Source organism: Equus quagga, chromosome 1 (assembly GCF_021613505.1).
Source record: "Equus quagga isolate Etosha38 chromosome 1, UCLA_HA_Equagga_1.0, whole genome shotgun sequence".
Taxonomy (NCBI): Eukaryota; Metazoa; Chordata; class Mammalia; order Perissodactyla; family Equidae; genus Equus; species Equus quagga.
In genome coordinates, this window is record NC_060267.1 from 140,017,397 (window position 1) to 140,035,876 (window position 18,480).

At 50.3% G+C, this 18,480-nt stretch overlaps 1 long non-coding RNA gene across 2 annotated transcripts in view; it reads right to left on the minus strand.

Moving 5' to 3' along the window:
- Window positions 1–4,870: 4,870 nt before the first annotated feature.
- Window positions 4,871–18,480, minus strand: part of LOC124236252 (uncharacterized) — a 16,687-nt gene continuing 3,077 nt past the window's right edge. Inside the window, exon 5 of one of the 2 annotated variants that reach the window (XR_006887680.1) lies at window positions 4,871–6,585. This is a non-coding gene — a long non-coding RNA (uncharacterized LOC124236252). Of the gene's footprint in view, window positions 6,586–17,781; window positions 17,900–18,480 lie in introns of those variants that run through there. The other variant, XR_006887679.1, reaches the window with a different exon arrangement.

Below are 18,480 nucleotides of genomic sequence, written 5' to 3' on the forward strand. Positions count from 1 at the left end.
GATTAGTGATGCTGAACATCTTTTCATGTGTTTTTGCCAATAATGTTTTGCTTTGCTGGGTGAGAAATGTTCTGTGTTCCATTTTACCAGTAAAGCCGTTCCAAGCAGTGCACATTTCCCATAGCCCTGCTCATATAACAGGAGCCGTTATCAACACACAGCTCTCCTTTAGTCTGGAAGTCTATTTTCATGAGCACATGGATGTAAAAATTGCCTGTCAGGAACACACTCGTGCAATGTGGAATTTTCAACTTGACTTGCCCAGAATCTCAGTAACATCCATCAGATCATGTCCCTCCCCAGCTCCAAACCCTCCAGCAGCATCCAGAACCACATCTCCACTTACACTTAGAGTAAGACACTCTCCTTGACCCTATGTGATCAGGCTTCTTGCCACCTCTACCCTCTTACTGCCCTTTATCTCCCCTTCTTACTCCACTCCAGCCACACTGCTTCCTCACTGTTCCTGGCCTTGCCCCTCCCATGCATTCATTCACTCACTGAATAAACATGACCGGGCACCTGTGACCCCCTGGGCCCTTTTTCCAGATGTTGGGGATGCGGCAGTGAACAGACTAGACAGACATCCATGTGTTATTTGGACTTTGCATCCCGGGGGTTGGGGGGTAGACAATAAACAAAATAGAGCCATGCCTCATAGAGTATGTTAGAAAGTGATGAGAGGTATGGAGAAAAATGAAGCCGGGAGGAGGCCTTAAGGAGGGCATGCAATTTAAATGCAATGGTCAGAGGAGGTCTCACTGAGAAAGTAACATCTGAGAAAAGACTTGAAGAGCAAATGCAAGGAGAGATGTTGGAGACAGCCATCTAAACAACTCTTTCCAGGAGTTTTATTGGGTAAAGTGGAATAAGGGAAAAGTGCCATCAAGAGAGGGTTTTTAGATTTTTTTTAAATATGGGAGATGGTATGGCATGATTCCATGCTGCTGGGAATGATCCAGTGAGGTGGAATTTGTGGAGAGGAGAATTGCTAATGTAGGAGAGAGGGAGAGAAGCGAGTTTTTGGAGCGGCATGCCTGAGGAGCAGACAGGGGCTGGGCTCCGTTGCACATTCCATCCATGGTAATAGGGAGGAAGGATCTGGGCAAGAATCAGGAGGTAAGTACATAGGTGTTGGATTCTTGGAGTGGCAGGTAGGTCTTCTGATTAATTTTCTCGTGAAACAGGAAGTAATGAGAATGAGGCCAGGGGAATTGCTGTTGGGACGAGCCACCTAGGGGAGTGAGAGAGTGAATGGCCCAGAGAAGCATGGCGTGAAGAAAACATAAAGGCCCCCTGCACTTCTACCCCCCAACCTCCCACCTTGAGATTCTGGGCGTGAATTTCCATGAGGCCAGCCAACACGGTGGCATGTTTTTCTCTAGCTGGGGTTCAGCTGCACAGATGTGGGTGTGGAGTAGCTGGGGAATTGGGTCTAACCAGGGCTGGCTTTTGCCAAGTGAGTGCAGGTAACTAGAGTGGGTGAGGGAGTTGCCGTTTCTCCTGCCTGGAATCTGCTCCCCCAGATCTCCATGTGACTCTCTGGCTTATAACCCTCCGGGCTGAACTTCAGTGGTCACTTCCCCAGGAAGTCCTTCTTAGCTCCCTTCTCTCCATCCCTGCCCCTACCTGACACCACCTGAACGCCTGTCTCCTCACTAGGATGCAAACCTCACCAGGCCAGGGTTCATTGACCATTTTGCTCATTGCCATATCCCAGAAACCTGGAATGGTGCCTGGCACACAGTAGGACCCCCTCCAAATGCTTGGTAAATGAATGAATGAGTCCCATCAGAACAGGGAGTACAGGTGTTGCTATCTATAGGTGGAAAGAATTAATTGAACTTAACGGTGACCCAGATTTGGAGAAACAAAGAAAAGAGGCTGCATTATCACTCTTGCAACTTTGTATGCCACTGCAAACCTTCTACAGGTCTTGTCTGATTACCTTGTACCAAATATTTGGTCTACCTCGTGTATTGATTATCTTGCTAGTCAGAGGTGTGACTAAAAATAAATATGTGTGCATGTGTGTTTGAATACATAAGGGATATTTGACTTAAGAATATCTGTTCGCATGCATAGGTGTGTATAAAGAATTGTTGACTAAAAGGCATTTGAAAAACCCTAATCCAATAGACTGTAAGCAATAAACGGTGCTCTGACACCCTGTGAATTACCAGGGGCCCGTGAGGCAAAGGGTCCCTGTCTTTGGACAGAGCCCTGCTTATTTTGCAGTTAACTGAAAGGCCCTTTCTGTCACTTTTGCTTGGCTCCGGGGAATGTCCCTGCACACAATGCTGTGTGTGTCCCAAAGCTGGAGAGCCACTCCAGGGAGAGCTCTGAAAAGAATCTTTATATTTCAGCTGAGCAGATGGATGGAGAATTAAGAACTCAGTTCCTTTGGGCTCTTTCCACCCCGCTGATGCCCAGAGCAGGCCAGGAAACCCTGGCCCCTCCGAATCTGTTTCCTGAACCTCGGGCCGCTCTGGCCCCAAGTTTTGCTGTGGAATTGCCCCGTGAATGGAGAGAAGCAGCTGTGATGGAAGGCCCTTTCCTGGCTCTCATAATGAGCCTTTGTCTTGTGATTGTCTGCCCTGGAGAGCTGCCCAGACCAGACTCAGATCTTAGGACCACGACCTTCCCCTGTGTGTGCAGCCTCTGTCAGGCTGCCGGAGCCCACTCTTCCCCAGTCTCAGTTCCGCACCCCGGGCCTTCCACCACACAGGAAGACCCAGCTGGAGGCATGTGCCCGACCACAGGGCCCCACGTGGCTCCCCACACACCCACGGGGGAGGGAGGCTGCCCACTGGCCCTGGCCCAACCCTGCCCAGGGCCATCTGCTCAGAGAGCAGCGAGAGGTGTTTCACAGGACACAGTGAACTAGAGTGCTAATTTCTAAATCAGCTCCAATCTCTGCTTAATCTTTTTTTAAAGTAAGTAATATGTGTATAGGACTTCCAATGCAAAAGGTGCGAGGAGCACAGAGTGAAAAGAACATGTTCCTCCCGCCCCTGAGCCCCAGGCAAGCGGTGCTCCCTCCAGAGACAACCACCATCCTGTTACCAAAGTACTTGGGCACGCACACTTCTTTTTTTTAACACAGAAAGTCAAGCTGCACTGCCCCTTGCATTTTGCGCTTAACGATAATCTTTTCACATCATTTCACATGCAGCTGCCTTGTTCTTTTTGAGGGCTAATATTTCTCTCTCCGGGTGAGTCATGGATTTTTTTAACCAGTCCCCTATTCACAGATGTCTAGGCTGCCTCCATGTTTTAGCTATTACCTATGCCACAGCAGTGGATGACTTATAAACCATTTCACACCTGTGCAAGCATATCCGTGGGATAATCACCTAGGAGGTGAGCACATTCTCCAGAACTCCTCTGTGCAGCTGAGACGACTTGGTCACCTGGATTTCTTCATCGACACCAAGGAGGTCTGCTTTGCTTTCCCCTGGTTACCATCTGGCTGGGGTCAGCGTCAGAACCGCTGATGAGTCATAACAAGAACAATAGTGATGGCGGACACATCACAGCACCTACTCTGTGCCCAGCACCACTCTCTGCACTCTCCCTGTGTTACAGGGTTCCATCCTCCTAACAACACGTGAGATAGGTTCTGTTATCCACTCCTTTACACAGATGAGGAAACTGAGGCACAGGGGAGGTAAGGAACCCGCCTAAAGTTCCACAGTGAGGAGGCAGTGGATCGGGATTGGCACCCCGGCAGCGCGGCTCTGTGCCACCCCACCTCTCATAACAAAATCATCTGAGCGATTCCTTGGCTGCTGAAGCCCCTGGAGCTGCTTCCAGTGTGTGTCTATCAGCAGATGCTTGTCTGCAAAGCCCGAACGGGAAGCACGTCTTCTGTTTCCAATACCAGTGTGTGCCCGGAGGGAGGTGGGACTAGACTACAAGCTCTGTGAGGGCAGGGACCAGGTCGCCTTATTCATCCTCGTACCTTGCACACTGCTCAGTTCATTACTGTTGAATGAATGAATGAATATTCTACTGGATGGTAATAATGCTAATAATAGCTGCCATTTATGGAGCACTGACTGTTTGCCATAAATTATCTTATTTAATCCTCATAATGACTCTCTGAGATAAATTCCATATTACTTCCATTTTACAGACAGAGAAACAGAGGCTCCCAGAAGTTCAGTAAATTGCCCAAGGGCACACAGCTGGTAAGTAGAGGCATTGGGATTTGCTCTCTGGGAGTCTGCTTGCTGCCTTGAGTGATTTCTGAGTGATGTCTGAGGTCCTGTCTGCACCTAAGTTTGTGAATCCATGAATTTCCTACTTAGGAATTGATCTCCACTGGGTGCAGGCTGAAGGTAATAGCCACATGTCCTTTTTTTAATTAATGAACTTTACTTTTTAGAGCAGTTTTAAACTGAGTGGAAAGTATACTTTTGTGTTGTCAAAAGTACAGTTTTGAGTTTCATAGCAAAATTGAGCAGAAAGTACAGAGATTTCTCAGATATCTCCTCCCCCACCCCCCCAGAGCCCCCTCCACCATCAACATCCCCCACCAGAGTGGTACATTTATTACACCCAATGAACCTATGTTGACACATCATTAGCACTGAAAGTCCATAGTTTAACATGAAGGTTCACTCTTGATATTGTACATTTCTGTGGGTTTTGACAAATGTATAACGACACGTATCCACCATTATAGTATCATACAGAATAGTTTCACTGCCCTAAAAATCCTCTGTGCTCCCCCTGTTCATCCCGTCCTCCCCCAGCCCCCCTGGCAACCACTGATCTTTTTACTGTCTTCATAGTTTTGCCTTTTCCAGAATGTCATACAATTGAAATCATATAATATGTAGCCTTTTCAGAGTGGCTTCTTTCACTTAGTAACATACCTTTAAGTTCTTCCATGTCTTTTCCTGACTTTATGGCTCATTGCTTTTTAGCGTTGAATAATATGCCATTGTCTGGATGTACCGCAGTTTATTGATCCATTCACCTACTGAGGACTTCTTGGTTGCTTCCAAGTTTTGGCAGTTATGAATAAAGCTGCTGTAAACATCCGTGTGCAGGTTTTTGTGTAGACATAAGTTTTCAGTTCATTTGGGTAAATCCCAAGGATTGAGACCACTGGATTGTATGATAAGAATATGTTTAGTTTTATAAGAAACTTCCAAATTGTCTTTCAAAACAGTAGTACCATTTTGCATTCCCACTAGCAAAGAATGAGAGTCCTTGTTGCTCCCCATCCTTGTCAGCAGTTGGTGTTGTCAGTGTTCTGGACTTTGGCCATTCTAACAGGTATGTAGTGGTGTCTCACTGTTGTTTTAAGGTGCATTTCCCTGATGATACATGATGTGGAGCATCTTTTCACGCGCTTACTTGCCATCTGTCCATCTTCTTTGTTGGGGTATTTGTTCAGGACTTATGCCCATTTTAAAATCAGGTTGTTCCTTTTCCTATTGTTGAGTTTCAAGAGTTCTTTGTATATTTTGGATAATAGTCTTTTATCCGATGTGTCTTTTACAAATATCTTCTCCCAGTCTGTGGCTTGTCTTCTCATTCTCTTGACATTGTCCTTTGCAGAGCAGAAGTTGTTAATTTTAAAGAAATCTAGTTTATCAGTTATTTCTTTCCTGCATCTAAAAAGCCATCACCATACCCAATGTCATCTAGATTTTCTCCTGTGTTATCTTCTAGGAGTTTCATAGTTTTGCATTTTGCATTTAGGTCTATCATCCATTTCGAGTTAATTTTTGTGAAGGATGTAAGGTCTGTGTCTGGATTCATTTTTTTGCATGTGGATGTTCAGTTGTTCCAGCACCATTTGTTGAAAAGACTGTCTTTGTGTGCATCCTTCTTTTCAAAACTTTTGATAGAAGTAGGACATACAGAGAGCATATAGCATAATGGGTTTTCATGAACTGAACATTTCTGTGTAAACTGGATCCAGATCAAGAAACAGAACATCACCCAGCACCCTGGAAGTCCCCTTGTGTTCTCACCCATCACCACCTTCCCAAGGGTAACCACCCTCTTGACTTCCGAAAGCACAGATTAATTTTGGGTATTTCTGTTTTTCATGTATTAAATGGAATCACACAGTGTGATGGTTAAGTCTATGTGTCAGCTCGACTGGCCACAGGCTGCCTAGATTAGACATTGTTTCCGGGTGTGTCTGTGAGAGTATTTCTGGATGAAATTCACATTCAAATTAGTGGACTCAGTAGATTGTCCTTCCCAATGTGGTGGGCAGCATCCAATCTGTTGAGGGCCATGTACAGAGATCCGGCCTAGCAAAGCCTTTGCTAACCCAGCCTTGTCACTTGTACTTAAATGTGCCCCAGATCAACCATGTCACTGAATCGGACCAAGTCACGCAGCTCTCCTCTCTGACAGTAGAACTATAAAGGATGTTCCTATATAAGCTTGTTTCTGCTCAGTTGATCTTTTCTTTGTTTCAGCAGTCTTTTTGATCCATCACAAATAAAACAAAACAAAAAACAAAGATACTTGAAGCTACCGTAATTCAGATGTGCTGAGATGATTATGGAGGGGCCGAAACATAATGGTTCTAGTATCTGGAGATGAAATGACCTGTGAGAGGCAAAACGACCAGTGAGAAGATAGAACAGAACCAGAGAGGGGGGCGGGATGAAGGGACTCGAGAGGAAAGGCTGGCTAGTGTGTGTGTGTGTGTGTGTGTGTGCATGTGTGTGCGTGTGTGTCTGTATTCAAGTAAGGGCTACGAGTGTATGTCTGGGGAATCCATTATTTGACTCTGTGTGTTTGTGTCTCCAAGTGTGCATATGGATGGGGACAGGCTCTGGGTTGGTGACAGGTGGTTACCGTGGGTGGGATGTGTCTGTGTGGGTCTTGATTTGTCTCTGTGTGCGTTGGTGTTTGTGTCTATGAGGAATGTATGTGTGTGTACCACTGTGCTGGGCACTTTACAGTTTCCTCAGTGGGTTGTCAACAGCCCCGCACATTAGGAGCTGTCCCCATTTCACAGAAAGTGAAGCTCAAAGAGGTCCTGAAGCTCTAAGGTAGCATAGCCTGTTTGTGGCGGAGCTGGACGGCAGACACAGCTCCTTTCAATACCAAAGATCTTGCTCTCACCTCAGCCCTCTAACAACCTCCAGAAGGCGGCCTCAGGAGCCGACTCACCCTGGAATTAAACCTGGGCCCACTTTTGGGACTGGAACATAGCAAGAAAAAGGCGCTCACCAAACACCCCACCAAATGTGCCCTGATTGCAAAGCCCAATGACACCAAGTGTTGTCGAGGGTGGAGTAGGGAAGGCTCTGCTCAGCGCCGGGGCTGTACACACAGGACCACTTGGGAACCAGTCATCTCGTGGAGCATGAAGTTAGACTTGACCCCAGCTGCTCCACTCCTACGGCCTGAGAAACACATGCCCTAGGGGCAGGTGCTGAACTTTCATAGCAATATTGTTAGTAATAGCAGAATCCTGGAAACAGCCCCAAAGTCCACTGATGGTAGATTGGGTAAAAAGACCTGTATTCCATTCACACATTTTATGAACTACAGCTCTATGCATTATTACGGACGCATCCTAATGTCCCAGAAGACTACTTACACAAGAGACTATTTTTATAAAGTTCAGAAACAAGCGAAAGTATAAGGAAGTGCAAGAGAATGATAAAAAAAATAATAATAAACTTCAGATGTTGGTTACCTCCTCGTGTCATTGGGGAGGGGAACACATGAGCTTCAACAACGTAGAGAATATCCCAGTTCTTAAATGGGACGGTGGTTCTTGGATACGATTTTTAGTGTTATGCTTCACAACTTACATATATGATGTATTTCTATGTAACAACTATTTCCTTATTGAAATCTTTATGGAGGTATAATTGACATACAACATTATATTAGTTTCAGGTGTCCAACACAATGAGTCGATCTTTATATATATTGCAAAATGATCACCACGATAAGTCTAGTTAACATCCATCACCATATATAGTTATAAAATTTTTTCTCGTGATGAGAATTTTTATGATTTATTCTCTTAGCAACTTTCAAACCTGCAATACAGTATTATTAACTGTAGTCACCATGCTGTACATTATATCCCCAGGACTTATTCATTTTATAACTGGAAGTTTGTACCTTTTGATCACCTTCACCCATTTTGCCCACCCCTCAACTCCCACCTCTGGTAAACCACAAATCAATTTTCTGTATCTATGAGCTTGTTTTTATTAGATTCCACATATAAGTGAGATCATACAGTATTTGTCTTCCTCTGTTTGACTTATTTCACTTAGCACTTAACCTGTGAACCTTGGGCCGCTGAAGCAGAGTGAGCAAAACAAGAAGGCTTTTATCATATAGCTTCATGCCTCTGTCCCATTACCAGCCATACATGTCCCTGACCTTGGGCTCCACCCAAGAACGTGATGGGGGACATGTGAAGCTGCAGAGAACAGGCGTCATTTAATTGCTCAGCCAATTCTTTGTACTGCTGGCAGTGCGGCCCTCAGAGCAGATGAAAATAATCAATTAGCCTTTTGGTTATACACAGCCTGCCCGTTCTGCTAACACACTCACATTACTCATAGTCTAACAGGAGGAGATTAAGTACGGGGGAGATGAAAGATCTCTGTACAATAAAGCACAGGAATTTTCAGGGAGCCTTTTAGGGAGGTAATATTTGAAGGGAGCTCTGTAGCTTGAAGAAACCCAGGCTCTCAGATACCGAGGAGGAGCAATCCCACAGAGGGAAAGGCAATATCCCAGCTCCTGGAGAGCAAGGCCACTGTGGCTGGAGCAGGAGAGCACTGGGAGAGCAGGGTGCCAGGCAGGCAGGGCTGGGGTGGGGGTGTCTCACTGGCCCATTGCTGGGTTTGCCATTGGAGATTGTTAAGGAGAAGAATGACAGGATCTGAGCTAAGCTCTGACAAGATTGCCGCGGCTGCCATGTTAAGAATAGAATTGGGAGCAGGGTTGGCTGCCAAGGGTAGCGGTCATGTGATGGCTGAGAAGGTAAGGAGGCTGTTGTGGTACCAGTGAGGCAATGGGCTGACATCAGGAAACAGTGGACGGACTCAAGAGGCTGGGAGGTGGGACAGACAGAGATTGTGGATGGAGATGTGGGAAATGAAGAAAGCGGGAGAATCCAGTAGAATTCCCAAGATTCCCACTTGAGGAGCTGGCAGGGTTGGTGACAGGTGTTGGGTCAATTACTGAAATGGAGCAGACTTGGAGAGAAACTGAGTTGGAGGGAAGATCAAGAGGTGAAGCAAAGAAGCCCACTGGGTGGCCAGAAGAGAGGGCTGGCTGGACCTTAGATTTGTAGTCAATGGGGTGTGAAGCCATGGGCTGAGTGAGCTCACCTGGGCAGGGGGTGTAGACAGAGAAGAAGAGAGGGCCCAGGACGAACTGCTGAAGAGTTCAGAGAGGGAAGAGCCAGAAAAGAAGGCTGAGGTGAGCCACCAGGGGAGGTAGGAGGGGAGGAGAGGAAAGAGCATGTTTATCAAATTCAGAGGAGAATGGAACCGTGTCCGTGGGCTTGGCAACATGGAGGTCATTGGCAGGGCAGTGTCAGTGGGGAGGGGCCATGACTTCCCCCAGGCTCATGGGATTGGGGGCTGGGTCTAGTTTATCTGGGTAATAAAGAAGTGAGTGACTCCAGAAGGCCAGAGGACTCGAGGACATTTGTGCTACATTTGTAAAGCAACATCAAAAAGAAAAAAGTGCCTGTGACATTTTCATTAATCCACATGGTTGGGGTGTGAGCTATGAAAGAGGCATCTCCTAGCTTGAGTGCAGCCTGAGGAAAACCCTGGAAGCTTCCAGAGAAACTGTGAACTGAGGATCTGGGTGTGAAGCAGTTCCCCATCTGCTACCTGGGAGGAGAAGTGACCTGCCACTTGGAGCCCCACAGACAGGAAGGAGGACTGCCCTGTTTATTTTAGTCTGCTTGATTTCAGGTCGCTGACGTCTTCACACCCACTCTCCACCCCTTCTTTAAGGCTCAACCAATTAGGAGATAAAAATATAGCCCTAAGGCCAAAGCTATGTGTCATGCTCCATCAATTTGGTACAACCAGTCTATGGGGAACTCAAAATGGGAAATACTGAGAAGTACAAAAGGCTCACAATCCTCTAAGCATGTAGAAAAAACAACCCAAAACCATGAAAAAGGTTTGCTCCACACGCTCTGAGAGCTGTGGATGGACCATAACACACAGCAGGAGGCCAAGGGCGCCCACCTCATCTGAGCGCTGGTTGGAGCCACTACTTTTTTTCTTGTCAAAATAAATGGGGCTTTTGTGTTGAAAATGATTTCATGGCTTGATTTCCTCTGAGGATGTCCAGCCCTCACTGACGTTAGAGTGCCTCCCTGAAACTCCCGTGCTGTGGGCTGGCTGTCGGGGGGACCTTCACTCCAGGAGAGTGGGGAGGCCTGGTTGAGGAGGGCGCCTCCCTCCTGCAGTCCTCACCCACTTGGGAACTGACCTAGCTGGGATCCCCAGACCCCAGGCTTCTCAGCCCGATAGAGACCAAGCTGATGGCAGGGCTGGGAAAGGACTGTCGGCCCCCTTGACCCACCAGCAGCCCTCTGCTCTCCTCCTGGAGGGAAGCACAACTGCCTGATGCCCAGAGACACCCTCTGAATCCAGGTGTGCTGAGGCCACACCTCCTGTGGGCTGCTCCCTGCTCATGGCTGAGAGTGGCAGCGACACTAAGGCAGGCCCACTCCTGCAAGGTGTGGGGCTCCTCCAACAGGCAACTTTGACCTCAGGACTCTTGTAGGCAGCTAAGACCTTCCTTCCTTCTTGCTTCCTTCCCTCCTTCACAGGGCTCAACCTGCATCTCTGTCTGAGGGTTCCTCCAACTGCCGCCCTCCCCCTCCCATCCTCCTTTACAGGCATTTTCCCCCATAGATCTCCTGCATGTCTAATCTCATCTTGGTCCTTGCTTCTCAGAGGACCCAATTAACACACCCGGAGCTTCCAGAAATTGATGCGAGGGCAGCAAACAGCCCCAGTGTTTGTAGGTAGTCTTATAAACAAATGGGTAGTCTTGTGCCACTGCCCGTCCATGATTGGGGTCATCCCTCTGTCCCTTTCTGAAGAGACAAATTCCCTCATGAGAGGCGCACGTTGCCTCTCCAGGCCTTGGTGGTGCCTGCTGCAGAGGGCCAGCCCCAAGCCCCGGCCTGTCTTAATCGACGCCCACCCAAGTAACTGCATGTCCTCATGATGGGCGCCTCAGTGAGCTGGGGATGCCCACGTCCAAGTGCGAGGTCACGTGACTTCACACTGAAAAACACGAGGGGCGATGGGGCGTGGTCAGCGGGTCCTCCCCTTGTTGGTTGGGAGTTGTGACGTTGTTGACCTTAACCAGGGATTCTGGGCTTCATGAGATCAGAGAACAGGGAAGGGGTGAGGAGGGAGGGCACAAGGTGGGAGGGCAGGGGAGCAGGGTCGTTTCACCACTCACCCAGAAACTGGTACTTCACTTTCCTAAACGGGTTGTAAAGTCCTGTTGCCACTTACATCTCAGCAAGGACAGTTTATCAGGCTCCTTCCCAACGAGAGGTGGGGGGTGGGGCTGGAGGGAGCAGAACATCGGCAGGAAGTGAGAAAAACTGGACAGAAGAGATCAGCTGGAGACCTGCAATGTCCCCCGAAAGTTCACATCCTTCCTGACCCTCAGAACGTAATCATATTTGGAAACAGGGGTGGTGCAGATGCAGTTAGTCAGGATGAGGTCACACTGGAGTAGGACAGGCCCTAAACCCAGGGTGGCTGGTGTCCTTGTAAGAAGAGAAGAGACACAGGAGGAGAAGGGCCCATGAAGACAGAGGCGGAGGCTGAAGCGGTGAGCCGCAAGCAAAGGGATGTCAGAGAGGGCTGACCACCGTCAGAGGCTGAGGAGAAGCAAGGAGAGATCCTCTGGAGAGCCTTCAGCCAGAGCACGGCCCTGCCAACACCTGATTTCGGACTCTTGGTCTCCAGGACTGCGAGAGGATCGACTTCTGCTGTTTAAACCACTCAGTTGCCACGGCAGCCCTGGGACACTAACACCAGAGCTGTGCTCAGTGGCTGAAGTGGCCCATGGCGGTCCTTCAGCTCCCTTCAACCAGCCCCTTCCTGAACATCCAGAATCCCCCAGTGAGGCAGGGTTGAAAAAAGCGTTGCAATAACAGTTCATTCACCTATTCAACAAACATTTCTTCAGCACCCGCTCAGCGCCAGGCCTGCGCTAAGAGCTGGGTGTGCCATGGGAAAGAAGGTAGAGGTGCCCACTGCCCACGGAGGCTCCAGGCTGGCGGGAGACAGCCGCGCATGGACAGTCACACAAGTGGGTGGAGAATTACGAGCTGTAAGAAGTGCTGGGAGAGCAAAGAACGCGGTCCTATGAGGGTAATCAGGCAGGAGGGGCAAGGCTTGGGGTGGAGTGGGCTAGTCGGGGAGAACTCTGTGAGGAGGTGGCATCTAAACCAGGAGTGCGTTGGAGGCGAAGAGGGGAAGAACCAGAGGAAGGGTGGCTGTGCCTGGGGGCCAGCTGCGACAGCTGGGCCTGTGGGCAGGCGGGAAACCAGGAACTGAAAGAGGGTGCGGCCCAGTTCAGTAGGGGAGGGGAGCTCCCCAGTGGGAGAGGGAGGTGGCCTCCTGGGGCTTGTAGTGGGTTCTGGATTTATCTAAATTCAGTGAGAAATACTCCTGCTCAGACCTTCACCCCAGGTGGTCATTATCCTGAGTGAATTTTAAAACGGTGAGGGGGCGGCCAGATGAAAGGCCCTGAGGAAATGTTGTCATCTCTGGGGAACAGTGGGTCACCCTGGCTGAAAATGCGCCCGTCTGCCCCTCCCTCAAGTGGCTCGTACAGACCTCACACGGAGTCTACACTGAGAAACAGACCGACATCTGGATTCCGCATTGAGGGGAGATGAAGGAACACAGAGGCTGGAGGGGCGGCCCTCTGCCCTTCACAGCAGCCAGCCGAACCCGTGAGGTGGGCCCTCCAGGGGGCAGCGCTGGGAGCGCAGATGCCCTCAGACCCGAACGGCCTTACTTCAGGGCAGTTCTTAGAGGAGAACATTCTCCGGGTCTCATCTCTCTCTCTCAGGGCTGCCCTGGCTCTCAGGACGCTGGGATCTGCATCATTCCATGGTCCAGTGGTCTTCAGTTCCGGCCCGGAGAGGGTCGTTCTGATCCACAGCCAGGGTTCAGACCACCAACATAGCCAACGGGTTCTTTGTGGTCTACACCCACGGCTGTCCCCACCCCTCTCCCCTTCCTGGCTCCCTTGGGCTCTGGCCCCAGCATCATGGTAAATAGAAAACTTGTTCTTTTTCATTCCTGCCTCAGGGGAAACATCCAGGGAAAGGCCAGGGACTGCTGGGCCATTACTGCACCACATTGTGCTCCTCAGCTTTCCTCTTTTCCAGTCTTAAAATAAACCCATAGTGCTTCCTCCAGCAGCTCCTTACTCCCTCTCCCGCTGTCTCCGTGTGGCCTTGGCTTGAAGCTCCCTCCCCAGCAGGCTTCCAGCCTCGGGCTCAGCCCAGCTCTTGACAATCAAGACTTTAAAACACACATGAACCATATTTGCAATAGGTGGTTGTGCTCCAATAATGCCCATGACTAACCCTCAGCAATGGTTCTGGGCAGCCCAGGCGAGGGGGCCAGAACCGAAGCCTTAACAGAAAGGCCAGGCAGGAAGCCATCCAATTGTCATGCTTTTGTTCTCCCAGCAGAGAAATCCCCAGTCATCATTTAGGGCTGCTTAGCAGTTTTCCATTTATAAAATATCCCCAGACTATTTCCAGCAGTTTTCCCTCCCAGGATGCCCATCGCTGGGTGAATTTTGCAATTAAGGAAATAAAAATCTCGGCTGTGTTTAACAGCTTGCTCAAGGTTACAGAGCCCACTTAGGGCCAGAATCAGAATTCGAAGTTGTCGCGCACCAAAGTTTCAGCCCCAAGTCTGTAATCACTTCTTGACCTTGGAATCCCTGTCGGACTCTGAACCAACGTTGAAGGTCAGTCTTTTAGCCCATCCTGACCTGCTGCTTAGGACTCCTAGGTAAGAGCATCTGCAGGGAAGATTTTGCTTAAAGGATGAGAAGCAAATCCACGGATCATCTCTACAGCATATTTGTACAAATGAGAAAAGCTGCCTGCTCTGGACAGAGTCCCACAGGCACATGGATGGGCCAGCAGGGCTGGCACGGATTTTGGCCCCACTACCCTCCTGGACTGGACATCTTTGTGCAGTGTGCAACCTACACAACCATAGCTGTAGCCTTGCTGAAGAGGCAGCCCAGGAATTTCAAACTCTTTCCACTCTCCCACAAAAAAAAAAACCCAACAACGAGCAGGCACCGTGGTGGCTGATATACAGGAGCACAGCACGACTCAAACCCACTGGTTGCCAGGCCATTGCCCTACTGTTTATTGCGTAGGTTTTGCAGACTCAAAGGCCAGCAAGGTGCCTCTCAGCTCCCAAGGAAGCGGTCTAGTGGGGAAAACAGACACCAAAATGATTTCAATACAATCGGGCCAATGCTGTCTTAAGAGGTTAACTCAAGGTAGTAAGCAGACTTAAATGGGACTATTGTGCATATTTCACCAACTTTTAAGACATCATTGATTTTAAGGTGCCCATTATTCTAAGTACCACATTAAAAAAACAAGAAAAAATGCTGCCATTAAAGCATGGCACCATGGTCTTTACTTAGACTTTTAATTTTGTGCTTGTTAAATTATATCTTTCTGATTTACTTAGATAAATTTTATCATATCACTGAGGCACATAACTAAAAAGGAAAATGTGAGTAAAATAGATTGGTTAAAGTATTGGTAAAACTTGCTCACGCTCAGAAGCCAACTCTTCTGAATCACCTGTCATGCAAGCACGTGTCTCCCACACCACCCTCTGGGCCACCACAAGCCCCAGGGAGGTGGCACGTCCCAGCACGGCCCTCCACTATTGTCTCTGGGATTTCTTCCCAGTTGCTGACGTCCACCGTGCAGGATTTGCAGGGACAACATCACAGCTGTCGCCTTTGAGAACACATCTTGCCTTCAGATGTTAGGCTGTGGAGAACCGTGCGCCTGAGAATGTGAAATGGGTTACCCAGCCGCAGACGCGCAGTGGGGCTGGGTCGCCGGCTCCGCGGCAGCCCATGCTCCCAACAACTGTGCAGCCAGCCACAGAGCTCACAGCTCCCTGTGCGTGATGCCGACTGCAATGAGATGCTGCAAAACTTCACCCCAACACCTCCAAAAAGGGCTTTTTCTCTCTCGAGCTGGGCAGTTCCCTGAGGGAGGGGCTGGGAGGAAAGTGAGCATCCCTGGGCTGAAGACCTCCAGGGCCTCTGCAGCCCACAAGTCCCACGGGCCTTGAAATGGACAAATGCAAAGGCGTAGAGTTGGGCCCTTCCCCCACCCGCCTCCTCACAGCCCCCCATCTCGGCAGGGAGGGAGGCCCCAGGGAGGCAAACGGGCACGGCCCCACAGAGGCCTCTCCATGGGCGGTGGGGTGAGACACTCCAGCGACCCGCGTTAGCAATCACACTCCAACGGCCGGCCCTGGGACGTGCCCACTGGAATGGACATGTTCACAGTCCACCCTATCCTGAGATCCTGGGGGTCTCATCTCCTCCAGAGGATACAAAGCAGGAATCAGATGTGGTGGCTCAAGGGTGCACAGCGACCATTCCAACCCAGGTCCCCTCAGCCTGTAGGCTCTGGGCCGCCTGAACGAACTTGCCCTCCTGGCTCTCCCTTCAAGGCAGCACTTTCTACCCTGGTGATGTGCTGGACATCATAGTCCTTCTCACCTCCTCCCCTGGGACATGTCACTTTGGCCTGTCCCTCCTCTCTCATTCCATGGCCCTGCCCTGTCCCAGAGCTCCAGCCATCCCCGAGGTCCGCGCTGTGGCAGGCCCTGGGCAAGCTCTTCCCCAGCTTGGACTGGGCATTGGCCAATGCCTCCTCGTCAGTCTCCTTACCACCAATTCACCAGGCACACTACTGCCAGCAAAATGCGGCTCTGACATGCTGCTTTACGGCCTACACCCCTCCGGTGATTGCTCCAGGCACCCAAGGAGCTAACCAGGCACGGTGGGAAAGGCGTTCTGGGGAGAGGCAAGCCCACAGGAAGGTCAGGAGGGGAGGTGGAGAGCTGTTCCCGGAGGACCTGCATGTGCTTCTGGGGCTGGAGCGGGGATATGTGGTGGTCCACAAAAGTCCGTGCCCTCCGAATGCTGACATTCTGAAGAGGGAGATAAATGATACGACAAGATAAATATGCAAAAAAAATCATTATTTGCTAGAGGGGGAGGGAATGCTGGGGGTGGGGTGGTATGTAGGATGGTCAGGGAAGAACTCATGAGGGCGGAAACCAGGAGGCGAGAGAATGAAGCATCTGGGGAGAAGCTTTCTCGGTAGGGGGACAGCAGGTGTGAGGCAGGAGTGTGCCCATTGTGCCTGAGGAACAGCAAAGGCCAGGGTCTCTGGAGCGGAGAGAGCTGGGAGGAGTGTGGAGAGAGGTGGGGTGGGGAGGACAGACCACATGAGGTTGTGTCATTTATTCCCAGGTGCACTTTGCTTAGCACAGCACAGGGCAAAGCATGGCTGATCAAAGGCTCCTGGCAGCTTGTGGGGCCACAGATGCAGGTGAGCTCAACCCAGTGGGTGACCTGGTGTTTTTTACTGTCACCTGGGATCTGTCTTAGAGCTTCTTCTGCTCAGGCCTGGGAGGAAGGGCACGGGGCAGGTGCACAGGGAGCAGCAGCATCTCACCTTTGCTGCCCCCTCGGGTCTCAGGGAAAGATCAGCAGCTGGACAAGAACCAGGTGGGGTCTGGGAAGAGAGGATCCTCTCACTGCACCCCCCACTCCCGGCACTGCCTCTCCCTGATCCCTAAGGCCACCCTCTGGTGGGCTCATGTTTGTCACTGCCCCAGCAGGCCCCAGCCTGGACCTCAGCTGGCCTGACCCCTGCCGCAGCCCCCAGGGCTGTGCCTCAGCTCGCCCTTGGGAGCTCCTGCCCACCTGTGGCCGCCTGGCAGTCATGAGTGGCCACTGGAAAAGGAAGGGCTGCAGGATGAGAAATCCGTGGCTATCAAGGTCCGGTCTCTGACCCCTCCTCTCCCTCTCTGGGTGGACCCTCTCTCCCTCAGGGCCCTGTCTCAGGACAGGCCTTTCCCTGGGCAGGCCGGGGAGGCCAGGAGAATGGGGAGAAGGGGAATGGAAGGAACTATCCTGTGCTAAACACTTACTGTATGCCGGAGCCCAACTCATTGCCTTGCTGTGGACGCCTGTGGAGTGGGTGTAATTATGAGGAGATGGAGCCACTGAGCCTGGGAGACTTGGTCAAGGCCATGCTAGGTGGGTTACAACTGGCTTTTTAAAATATTTGGTGTTATAGACTTTTTTTTTTAAAGATTGGCTCCTAAGCTAACAGCTGTTGCCAATCTTCTTTTTTTCCTGCTTTTTCTCCCCAAATCCCCCCAGTCATAGTTGTATATTTCAGTTGTGGGTCCTTCTAGTTGTGGCATGTGGGACGCCGCCTCAGCATGGCTTGATGAGTGGTGCCATGTCCGCGCCCAGGATCCGAATCTGTGAAACCCTGGGCCACCACAGTGGATCGTGCGGACTTAACCACTTGACAATGGGGCCAGCCCCCTATAGACTTTTTTTAAGTCAACATTTGAGGAAACACAGATTTAGAAAAGGCAGATGTACTAAGTGTACAGCTCAATCAATTCTCATAAACTCTGCAATCAGCACCCTGATCATGGAACAGCACCTACCTCCAGACACTTACTAGCTGGCGACCTGAGGCAGGTTATCTGACTCTCCAAGCCTCAGTTTGCTCATCTGTCAGGTGGGGCCCCAGCTTGTTAACCTCCTCATGGTGTGGCTGGTGAGGATTACATGGGATAAAGCATAGAATCATAAGAATACTGGCCAAGTCCTAAGCCTTTTTACACACGTTAACTCACTGAATCCTCACAATGACTGGGGGTTGGAACTGTTATTCCTGTTTCCACAGGTGAGGAGATGGAGGCTCAGGGAGGTTAAGCCACCAGCCGAGCCGTCGGGGTCAGTAAATGTGGGAGCTGAACTCCGGCCGAGCTGAGCTCCCATCCTCCATCTCACTCGCCAGGCCATTTGTTGAGGCAGACCCCTGGCACAAAGTTAATGCTCAGTATACAGGCCACCCCTGCGAGTGGCGTTCTGACTCCTGTTACCGTGCTGCTGTTAACAATACAGAGGACTCCCACCATATGTGGGTGCCGTCAGAGTAGGGAGCCACCCCGGTGATGGCATCCCACCTGAGCCCATGTGAGGATGGGGGGCCTTCCTGTGTAACTGTCCCCCTTGGCCCCAGCCTCGGGCACCTCCCTGACTGACAGCTGTGACTCTGATTAATTCTCAAGATCAAATTGCCCTCCCCACAACCCCCCCAATCACGTGACCGTGAGGCTCGACCTCCGTCAG